The sequence below is a fragment of the Pseudorca crassidens genome, chromosome 4 (assembly GCF_039906515.1).
Source record: "Pseudorca crassidens isolate mPseCra1 chromosome 4, mPseCra1.hap1, whole genome shotgun sequence".
NCBI lineage: Eukaryota > Metazoa > Chordata > Mammalia > Artiodactyla > Delphinidae > Pseudorca > Pseudorca crassidens.
This window is the reverse complement of record NC_090299.1, coordinates 155,488,496-155,500,567: the sequence shown is the minus strand read 5'-3', so window position 1 is coordinate 155,500,567 and position 12,072 is coordinate 155,488,496.

Sequence of the window (12,072 nt, the reverse complement as noted above, 5' to 3'; positions counted from 1 at the left end):
GAAGATGAACAGGAATAGCGAGAACCAATGAGAGACTAGCTGGAGGTGTCTGGACGGGCAAATTTAACTCTCATTTCCCACCAGGAAGAGGAATTAACCAAAGGCTCAGCGTGCCGTGCCGGAACCAGATTAGGGCCTGAAGCCATCCTGCGGTGTTGCGGCCAGCTCAAAAGAAAGCGAGTTGAAGAAAGGAGCTCAGGGGCACTGTAATTCACAAACCTGCAGAGTTATAAATGACAGCTATCGTCCAAAAATATACTGAAGTAAGGCTGCCAAGAGGACTTGAAAGCAGGGCAGAATTGCAGGAAACCGATTTCAGGAGGCAGACTGGAATTGCATTGAAAGCATAGGAAAAGAGGCAGAACGTCCACAATGATGCACTTGGCCAAAAAGGGCGTATGCGTTTTTTCCTGAATATATTCAGGAAAAAACGCATACGCCCTTTTTGGCCAACCAAGCAAGCTTGCAAAGGAAATCTGCACTACAATGAAGTCTCACTTCCCCCCGGTCAAAAGGGCCATCTGAAAAAAGTGTAAAATCCAGAAAGGCAGGACAGGCCATGGACAACTGGGAGCCTTGTTATGCTGATGGGCGGGATGTAAATTGCCAACAGACACTCGGGAGAAGTGTATGGTGTTTCCTGAAACATCTAAAAAACAAAGCAACAGAGCCTAGGGCACTTCCACTTATGGTCCTATAGCTTAGGGAAATTAAAATCAAAAAGACACAGCCACCCCAAAGTTTGGGACGCCTCTGTTTACAAGAACCTCGTGTACAGTACAAGTTCAACATCGCAGAAAGTGAAAAATGGATAAAGAAGTTGTGGTATTTACTTACAAAGCAATATCACTCAGCAATGAAATCTATGTCATCAGGCCCTTAGCAGCACAATGAGTGGATTCAGGTATGATGATTCTAACTGAAATAAGTCACACAGAAAAAGAAACATCATAAGATATCAGTAATACACGGAATGTAAACTTGGCTACACAGGAACTGAATTACAGAACAGAACAGGGTCTCAAATTTAGAAAACCAACTTATGCTTGCTTAAGGGGAAAGGTGAGTTGGGGTGCTGCATAAAACCAGAGATTGAAATGAGCACAGATAAAGTTCCTTAAGCCAAATATGGAATAGACTAGAGCTACCTCTTGCTCAACGAAATGGACTCAACACCGCATATTAAATGCCTAAGAATGTACCTGACTAGTAAGTATCTTAAAACCTATGGATTGCTATGTCTCCGAAAGAGAATCAAGCATGTGTACAGGGGCATAAACGCAGCAGTGATAGGATTGGAGAGGTTCGGTGAGCAAATGAAGACCCTTTGAAGTCATATTGCATGGTACCCATTCCACGGGTTTCAACTACCCAGGTTTAAGGTATTCTTCCTTCAGCTAAAACATGCATGTGGAACCTAGAGTATGATCAACCATGTGATCGGGAGACGTGTTCAAATATGTCTCAGTTTTCGTACCCTGGTACTCGGGTGCAACATTCCAGATGCTTTACTAACACCCTCGCGACTTGGAGAGTCAGTCCCTTTAACCTCCTGTTTGGCCCAGTTTGCAATTTCTGCGGAAGATGAACAGGAATAGCGAGAACCAATGAGAGACTAGCTGGAGGTGTCTGGACGGGCAAATTTAACTCTCATTTCCCACCAGGAAGAGGAATTAACCAAAGGCTCAGCGTGCCGTGCCGGAACCAGATTAGGGCCTGAAGCCATCCTGCGGTGTTGCGGCCAGCTCAAAAGAAAGCGAGTTGAAGAAAGGAGCTCAGGGGCACTGTAATTCACAAACCTGCAGAGTTATAAATGACAGCTATCGTCCAAAAATATACTGAAGTAAGGCTGCCAAGAGGACTTGAAAGCGGGGCAGAATTGCAGGAAACCGATTTCAGGAGGCAGACTGGAATTGCATTGAAAGCATAGGAAAAGAGGCAGAACGTCCACAATGATGCACTTGGCCAAAAAGGGCGTATGCGTTTTTTCCTGAATATATTCAGGAAAAAACGCATACGCCCTTTTTGGCCAACCAAGCAAGCTTGCAAAGGAAATCTGCACTACAATGAAGTCTCACTTCCCCCCGGTCAAAAGGGCCATCTGAAAAAAGTGTAAAATCCAGAAAGGCAGGACAGGCCATGGAGAACTGGGAGCCTTGTTATGCTGATGGGCGGGATGTAAATTGCCAACAGACACTCGGGAGAAGTGTATGGTGTTTCCTGAAACATCTAAAAAACAAAGCAACAGAGCCTAGGGCACTTCCACTTATGGTCCTATAGCTTAGGGAAATTAAAATCAAAAAGACACAGCCACCCCAAAGTTTGGGACGCCTCTGTTTACAAGAACCTCGTGTACAGTACAAGTTCAACATCGCAGAAAGTGAAAAATGGATAAAGAAGTTGTGGTATTTACTTACAAAGCAATATCACTCAGCAATGAAATCTATGTCATCAGGCCCTTAGCAGCACAATGAGTGGATTCAGGTATGATGATTCTAACTGAAATAAGTCACACAGAAAAAGAAACATCATAAGATATCAGTAATACACGGAATGTAAACTTGGCTACACAGGAACTGAATTACAGAACAGAACAGGGTCTCAAATTTAGAAAACCAACTTATGCTTCCTTAAGGGTAAAGGTGAGTTGGGGTGCTGCATAAAACCAGAGATTGAAATGAGCACAGATAAAGTTCCTTAAGCCAAATATGGAATAGACAAGAGCTACCTCTTGCTCAACGAAATGGACTCAACACCGCATATTAAATGCCTAAGAATGTACCTGACTAGTAAGTATCTTAAAACCTATGGATTGCTATGTCTCCGAAAGAGAATCAAGCATGTGTACAGGGGCATAAACGCAGCAGTGATAGGATTGGAGAGGTTCGGTGAGCAAATGAAGACCCTTTGAAGTCATATTGCATGGTACCCATTCCACGGGTTTCAACTACCCAGGTTTAAGGTATTCTTCCTTCAGCTAAAACATGCATGTGGAACCTAGAGTATGATCAACCATGTGATCGGGAGACGTGTTCAAATATGTCTCAGTTTTCGTACCCTGGTACTCGGGTGCAACATTCCAGACGCTTTACTAACACCCTCCCGACTTGGAGAGTCAGTCCCTTTAACCTCCTGTTTGGCCCAGTTTGCAATTTCTGCGGAAGATGAACAGGAATAGCGAGAACCAATGAGAGACTAGCTGGAGGTGTCTGGACGGGCAAATTTAACTCTCATTTCCCACCAGGAAGAGGAATTAACCAAAGGCTCAGCGTGCCGTGCCGGAACCAGATTAGGGCCTGAAGCCATCCTGCGGTGTTGCGGCCAGCTCAAAAGAAAGCGAGTTGAAGAAAGGAGCTCAGGGGCACTGTAATTCACAAACCTGCAGAGTTATAAATGACAGCTATCGTCCAAAAATATACTGAAGTAAGGCTGCCAAGAGGACTTGAAAGCGGGGCAGAATTGCAGGAAACCGATTTCAGGAGGCAGACTGGAATTGCATTGAAAGCATAGGAAAAGAGGCAGAACGTCCACAATGATGCACTTGGCCAAAAAGGGCGTATGCGTTTTTTCCTGAATATATTCAGGAAAAAACGCATACGCCCTTTTTGGCCAACCAAGCAAGCTTGCAAAGGAAATCTGCACTACAATGAAGTCTCACTTCCCCCCGGTCAAAAGGGCCATCTGAAAAAAGTGTAAAATCCAGAAAGGCAGGACAGGCCATGGAGAACTGGGAGCCTTGTTATGTTGATGGGCGGGATGTAAATTGCCAACAGACACTCGGGAGAAGTGTATGGTGTTTCCTGAAACATCTAAAAAACAAAGCAACAGAGCCTAGGGCACTTCCACTTATGGTCCTATAGCTTAGGGAAATTAAAATCAAAAAGACACAGCCACCCCAAAGTTTGGGACGCCTCTGTTTACAAGAACCTCGTGTACAGTACAAGTTCAACATCGCAGAAAGTGAAAAATGGATAAAGAAGTTGTGGTATTTACTTACAAAGCAATATCACTCAGCAATGAAATCTATGTCATCAGGCCCTTAGCAGCACAATGAGTGGATTCAGGTATGATGATTCTAACTGAAATAAGTCACACAGAAAAAGAAACATCATAAGATATCAGTAATACACGGAATGTAAACTTGGCTACACAGGAACTGAATTACAGAACAGAACAGGGTCTCAAATTTAGAAAACCAACTTATGCTTGCTTAAGGGGAAAGGTGAGTTGGGGTGCTGCATAAAACCAGAGATTGAAATGAGCACAGATAAAGTTCCTTAAGCCAAATATGGAATAGACTAGAGCTACCTCTTGCTCAACGAAATGGACTCAACACCGCATATTAAATGCCTAAGAATGTACCTGACTAGTAAGTATCTTAAAACCTATGGATTGCTATGTCTCCGAAAGAGAATCAAGCATGTGTACAGGGGCATAAACGCAGCAGTGATAGGATTGGAGAGGTTCGGTGAGCAAATGAAGACCCTTTGAAGTCATATTGCATGGTACCCATTCCACGGGTTTCAACTACCCAGGTTTAAGGTATTCTTCCTTCAGCTAAAACATGCATGTGGAACCTAGAGTATGATCAACCATGTGATCGGGAGACGTGTTCAAATATGTCTCAGTTTTCGTACCCTGGTACTCGGGTGCAACATTCCAGATGCTTTACTAACACCCTCGCGACTTGGAGAGTCAGTCCCTTTAACCTCCTGTTTGGCCCAGTTTGCAATTTCTGCGGAAGATGAACAGGAATAGCGAGAAAACATGAGAGACTAGCTGGAGGTGTCTGGACGGGCAAATTTAACTCTCATTTCCCACCAGGAAGAGGAATTAACCAAAGGCTCAGCGTGCCGTGCCGGAACCAGATTAGGGCCTGAAGCCATCCTGCGGTGTTGCGGCCAGCTCAAAAGAAAGCGAGTTGAAGAAAGGAGCTCAGGGGCACTGTAATTCACAAACCTGCAGAGTTATAAATGACAGCTATCGTCCAAAAATATACTGAAGTAAGGCTGCCAAGAGGACTTGAAAGCGGGGCAGAATTGCAGGAAACCGATTTCAGGAGGCAGACTGGAATTGCATTGAAAGCATAGGAAAAGAGGCAGAACGTCCACAATGATGCACTTGGCCAAAAAGGGCGTATGCGTTTTTTCCTGAATATATTCAGGAAAAAACGCATACGCCCTTTTTGGCCAACCAAGCAAGCTTGCAAAGGAAATCTGCACTACAATGAAGTCTCACTTCCCCCCGGTCAAAAGGGCCATCTGAAAAAAGTGTAAAATCCAGAAAGGCAGGACAGGCCATGGAGAACTGGGAGCCTTGTTATGCTGATGGGCGGGATGTAAATTGCCAACAGACACTCGGGAGAAGTGTATGGTGTTTCCTGAAACATCTAAAAAACAAAGCAACAGAGCCTAGGGCACTTCCACTTATGGTCCTATAGCTTAGGGAAATTAAAATCAAAAAGACACAGCCACCCCAAAGTTTGGGACGCCTCTGTTTACAAGAACCTCGTGTACAGTACAAGTTCAACATCGCAGAAAGTGAAAAATGGATAAAGAAGTTGTGGTATTTACTTACAAAGCAATATCACTCAGCAATGAAATCTATGTCATCAGGCCCTTAGCAGCACAATGAGTGGATTCAGGTATGATGATTCTAACTGAAATAAGTCACACAGAAAAAGAAACATCATAAGATATCAGTAATACACGGAATGTAAACTTGGCTACACAGGAACTGAATTACAGAACAGAACAGGGTCTCAAATTTAGAAAACCAACTTATGCTTGCTTAAGGGGAAAGGTGAGTTGGGGTGCTGCATAAAACCAGAGATTGAAATGAGCACAGATAAAGTTCCTTAAGCCAAATATGGAATAGACTAGAGCTACCTCTTGCTCAACGAAATGGACTCAACACCGCATATTAAATGCCTAAGAATGTACCTGACTAGTAAGTATCTTAAAACCTATGGATTGCTATGTCTCCGAAAGAGAATCAAGCATGTGTACAGGGGCATAAACGCAGCAGTGATAGGATTGGAGAGGTTCGGTGAGCAAATGAAGACCCTTTGAAGTCATATTGCATGGTACCCATTCCACGGGTTTCAACTACCCAGGTTTAAGGTATTCTTCCTTCAGCTAAAACATGCATGTGGAACCTAGAGTATGATCAACCATGTGATCGGGAGACGTGTTCAAATATGTCTCAGTTTTCGTACCCTGGTACTCGGGTGCAACATTCCAGATGCTTTACTAACACCCTCCCGACTTGGAGAGTCAGTCCCTTTAACCTCCTGTTTGGCCCAGTTTGCAATTTCTGCGGAAGATGAACAGGAATAGCGAGAACCAATGAGAGACTAGCTGGAGGTGTCTGGACGGGCAAATTTAACTCTCATTTCCCACCAGGAAGAGGAATTAACCAAAGGCTCAGCGTGCCGTGCCGGAACCAGATTAGGGCCTGAAGCCATCCTGCGGTGTTGCGGCCAGCTCAAAAGAAAGCGAGTTGAAGAAAGGAGCTCAGGGGCACTGTAATTCACAAACCTGCAGAGTTATAAATGACAGCTATCGTCCAAAAATATACTGAAGTAAGGCTGCCAAGAGGACTTGAAAGCGGGGCAGAATTGCAGGAAACCGATTTCAGGAGGCAGACTGGAATTGCATTGAAAGCATAGGAAAAGAGGCAGAACGTCCACAATGATGCACTTGGCCAAAAAGGGCGTATGCGTTTTTTCCTGAATATATTCAGGAAAAAACGCATACGCCCTTTTTGGCCAACCAAGCAAGCTTGCAAAGGAAATCTGCACTACAATGAAGTCTCACTTCCCCCCGGTCAAAAGGGCCATCTGAAAAAAGTGTAAAATCCAGAAAGGCAGGACAGGCCATGGAGAACTGGGAGCCTTGTTATGCTGATGGGCGGGATGTAAATTGCCAACAGACACTCGGGAGAAGTGTATGGTGTTTCCTGAAACATCTAAAAAACAAAGCAACAGAGCCTAGGGCACTTCCACTTATGGTCCTATAGCTTAGGGAAATTAAAATCAAAAAGACACAGCCACCCCAAAGTTTGGGACGCCTCTGTTTACAAGAACCTCGTGTACAGTACAAGTTCAACATCGCAGAAAGTGAAAAATGGATAAAGAAGTTGTGGTATTTACTTACAAAGCAATATCACTCAGCAATGAAATCTATGTCATCAGGCCCTTAGCAGCACAATGAGTGGATTCAGGTATGATGATTCTAACTGAAATAAGTCACACAGAAAAAGAAACATCATAAGATATCAGTAATACACGGAATGTAAACTTGGCTACACAGGAACTGAATTACAGAACAGAACAGGGTCTCAAATTTAGAAAACCAACTTATGCTTGCTTAAGGGGAAAGGTGAGTTGGGGTGCTGCATAAAACCAGAGATTGAAATGAGCACAGATAAAGTTCCTTAAGCCAAATATGGAATAGACAAGAGCTACTCCTTGCTCAACGAAATGGACTCAACACCGCATATTAAATGCCTAAGAATGTACCTGACTAGTAAGTATCTTAAAACCTATGGATTGCTATGTCTCCGAAAGAGAATCAAGCATGTGTACAGGGGCATAAACGCAGCAGTGATAGGATTGGAGAGGTTCGGTGAGCAAATGAAGACCCTTTGAAGTCATATTGCATGGTACCCATTCCACGGGTTTCAACTACCCAGGTTTAAGGTATTCTTCCTTCAGCTAAAACATGCATGTGGAACCTAGAGTATGATCAACCATGTGATCGGGAGACGTGTTCAAATATGTCTCAGTTTTCGTACCCTGGTACTCGGGTGCAACATTCCAGATGCTTTACTAACACCCTCGCGACTTGGAGAGTCAGTCCCTTTAACCTCCTGTTTGGCCCAGTTTGCAATTTCTGCGGAAGATGAACAGGAATAGCGAGAACCAATGAGAGACTAGCTGGAGGTGTCTGGACGGGCAAATTTAACTCTCATTTCCCACCAGGAAGAGGAATTAACCAAAGGCTCAGCGTGCCGTGCCGGAACCAGATTAGGGCCTGAAGCCATCCTGCGGTGTTGCGGCCAGCTCAAAAGAAAGCGAGTTGAAGAAAGGAGCTCAGGGGCACTGTAATTCACAAACCTGCAGAGTTATAAATGACAGCTATCGTCCAAAAATATACTGAAGTAAGGCTGCCAAGAGGACTTGAAAGCGGGGCAGAATTGCAGGAAACCGATTTCAGGAGGCAGACTGGAATTGCATTGAAAGCATAGGAAAAGAGGCAGAACGTCCACAATGATGCACTTGGCCAAAAAGGGCGTATGCGTTTTTTCCTGAATATATTCAGGAAAAAACGCATACGCCCTTTTTGGCCAACCAAGCAAGCTTGCAAAGGAAATCTGCACTACAATGAAGTCTCACTTCCCCCCGGTCAAAAGGGCCATCTGAAAAAAGTGTAAAATCCAGAAAGGCAGGACAGGCCATGGAGAACTGGGAGCCTTGTTATGCTGATGGGCGGGATGTAAATTGCCAACAGACACTCGGGAGAAGTGTATGGTGTTTCCTGAAACATCTAAAAAACAAAGCAACAGAGCCTAGGGCACTTCCACTTATGGTCCTATAGCTTAGGGAAATTAAAATCAAAAAGACACAGCCACCCCAAAGTTTGGGACGCCTCTGTTTACAAGAACCTCGTGTACAGTACAAGTTCAACATCGCAGAAAGTGAAAAATGGATAAAGAAGTTGTGGTATTTACTTACAAAGCAATATCACTCAGCAATGAAATCTATGTCATCAGGCCCTTAGCAGCACAATGAGTGGATTCAGGTATGATGATTCTAACTGAAATAAGTCACACAGAAAAAGAAACATCATAAGATATCAGTAATACACGGAATGTAAACTTGGCTACACAGGAACTGAATTACAGAACAGAACAGGGTTTCAAATTTAGAAAACCAACTTATGCTTGCTTAAGGGGAAAGGTGAGTTGGGGTGCTGCATAAAACCAGAGATTGAAATGAGCACAGATAAAGTTCCTTAAGCCAAATATGGAATAGACAAGAGCTACTCCTTGCTCAACGAAATGGACTCAACACCGCATATTAAATGCCTAAGAATGTACCTGACTAGTCAGTATCTTAAAACCTATGGATTGCTATGTCTCCAAAAGAGAATCAAGCATGTGTACAGGGGCATAAACGCAGCAGTGATAGGATTGGAGAGGTTTGGTGAGCAAATGAAGACCCTTTGAAGTCATATTGCATGGTACCCATTCCACGGGTTTCAACTACCCAGTTTTAAGGTATTCTTCCTTCAGGTAAAACATGCATGTGGAACCTAGAGTATGATCAACCATGTGATCGGGAGACGTGTTCAAATATGTCTCAGTTTTCGTACCCTGGTACTCGGGTGCAACATTCCAGACGCTTTACTAACACCCTCCCGACTTGGAGAGTCAGTCCCTTTAACCTCCTGTTTGGCCCAGTTTGCAATTTCTGCGGAAGATGAACAGGAATAGTGAGAACCAATGAGAGACTAGCTGGAGGTGTCTGGACGGGCAAATTTAACTCTCATTTCCCACCAGGAAGAGGAATTAACCAAAGGCTCAGCGTGCCGTGCCGGAACCAGATTAGGGCCTGAAGCCATCCTGCGGTGTTGCGGCCAGCTCAAAAGAAAGCGAGTTGAAGAAAGGAGCTCAGGGGCACTGTAATTCACAAACCTGCAGAGTTATAAATGACAGCTATCGTCCAAAAATATACTGAAGTAAGGCTGCCAAGAGGACTTGAAAGCGGGGCAGAATTGCAGGAAACCGATTTCAGGAGGCAGACTGGAATTGCATTGAAAGCATAGGAAAAGAGGCAGAACGTCCACAATGATGCACTTGGCCAAAAAGGGCGTATGCGTTTTTTCCTGAATATATTCAGGAAAAAACGCATACGCCCTTTTTGGCCAACCAAGCAAGCTTGCAAAGGAAATCTGCACTACAATGAAGTCTCACTTCCCCCCGGTCAAAAGGGCCATCTGAAAAAAGTGTAAAATCCAGAAAGGCAGGACAGGCCATGGAGAACTGGGAGCCTTGTTATGCTGATGGGCGGGATGTAAATTGCCAACAGACACTCGGGAGAAGTGTATGGTGTTTCCTGAAACATCTAAAAAACAAAGCAACAGAGCCTAGGGCACTTCCACTTATGGTCCTATAGCTTAGGGAAATTAAAATCAAAAAGACACAGCCACCCCAAAGTTTGGGACGCCTCTGTTTACAAGAACCTCGTGTACAGTACAAGTTCAACATCGCAGAAAGTGAAAAATGGATAAAGAAGTTGTGGTATTTACTTACAAAGCAATATCACTCAGCAATGAAATCTATGTCATCAGGCCCTTAGCAGCACAATGAGTGGATTCAGGTATGATGATTCTAACTGAAATAAGTCACACAGAAAAAGAAACATCATAAGATATCAGTAATACACGGAATGTAAACTTGGCTACACAGGAACTGAATTACAGAACAGAACAGGGTCTCAAATTTAGAAAACCAACTTATGCTTGCTTAAGGGGAAAGGTGAGTTGGGGTGCTGCATAAAACCAGAGATTGAAATGAGCACAGATAAAGTTCCTTAAGCCAAATATGGAATAGACTAGAGCTACTCCTTGCTCAACGAAATGGACTCAACACCGCATATTAAATGCCTAAGAATGTACCTGACTAGTAAGTATCTTAAAACCTATGGATTGCTATGTCTCCGAAAGAGAATCAAGCATGTGTACAGGGGCATAAACGCAGCAGTGATAGGATTGGAGAGGTTCGGTGAGCAAATGAAGACCCTTTGAAGTCATATTGCATGGTACCCATTCCACGGGTTTCAACTACCCAGGTTTAAGGTATTCTTCCTTCAGGTAAAACATGCATGTGGAACCTAGAGTATGATCAACCATGTGATCGGGAGACGTGTTCAAATATGTCTCAGTTTTCGTACCCTGGTACTCGGGTGCAACATTCCAGACGCTTTACTAACACCCTCCCGACTTGGAGAGTCAGTCCCTTTAACCTCCTGTTTGGCCCAGTTTGCAATTTCTGCGGAAGATGAACAGGAATAGCGAGAACCAATGAGAGACTAGCTGGAGGTGTCTGGACGGGCAAATTTAACTCTCATTTCCCACCAGGAAGAGGAATTAACCAAAGGCTCAGCGTGCCGTGCCGGAACCAGATTAGGGCCTGAAGCCATCCTGCGGTGTTGCGGCCAGCTCAAAAGAAAGCGAGTTGAAGAAAGGAGCTCAGGGGCACTGTAATTCACAAACCTGCAGAGTTATAAATGACAGCTATCGTCCAAAAATATACTGAAGTAAGGCTGCCAAGAGGACTTGAAAGCGGGGCAGAATTGCAGGAAACCGATTTCAGGAGGCAGACTGGAATTGCATTGAAAGCATAGGAAAAGAGGCAGAACGTCCACAATGATGCACTTGGCCAAAAAGGGCGTATGCGTTTTTTCCTGAATATATTCAGGAAAAAACGCATACGCCCTTTTTGGCCAACCAAGCAAGCTTGCAAAGGAAATCTGCACTACAATGAAGTCTCACTTCCCCCCGGTCAAAAGGGCCATCTGAAAAAAGTGTAAAATCCAGAAAGGCAGGACAGGCCATGGAGAACTGGGAGCCTTGTTATGCTGATGGGCGGGATGTAAATTGCCAACAGACACTCGGGAGAAGTGTATGGTGTTTCCTGAAACATCTAAAAAACAAAGCAACAGAGCCTAGGGCACTTCCACTTATGGTCCTATAGCTTAGGGAAATTAAAATCAAAAAGACACAGCCACCCCAAAGTTTGGGACGCCTCTGTTTACAAGAACCTCGTGTACAGTACAAGTTCAACATCGCAGAAAGTGAAAAATGGATAAAGAAGTTGTGGTATTTACTTACAAAGCAATATCACTCAGCAATGAAATCTATGTCATCAGGCCCTTAGCAGCACAATGAGTGGATTCAGGTATGATGATTCTAACTGAAATAAGTCACACAGAAAAAGAAACATCATAAGATATCAGTAATACACGGAATGTAAACTTGGCTACACAGGAACTGAATTACAGAACAG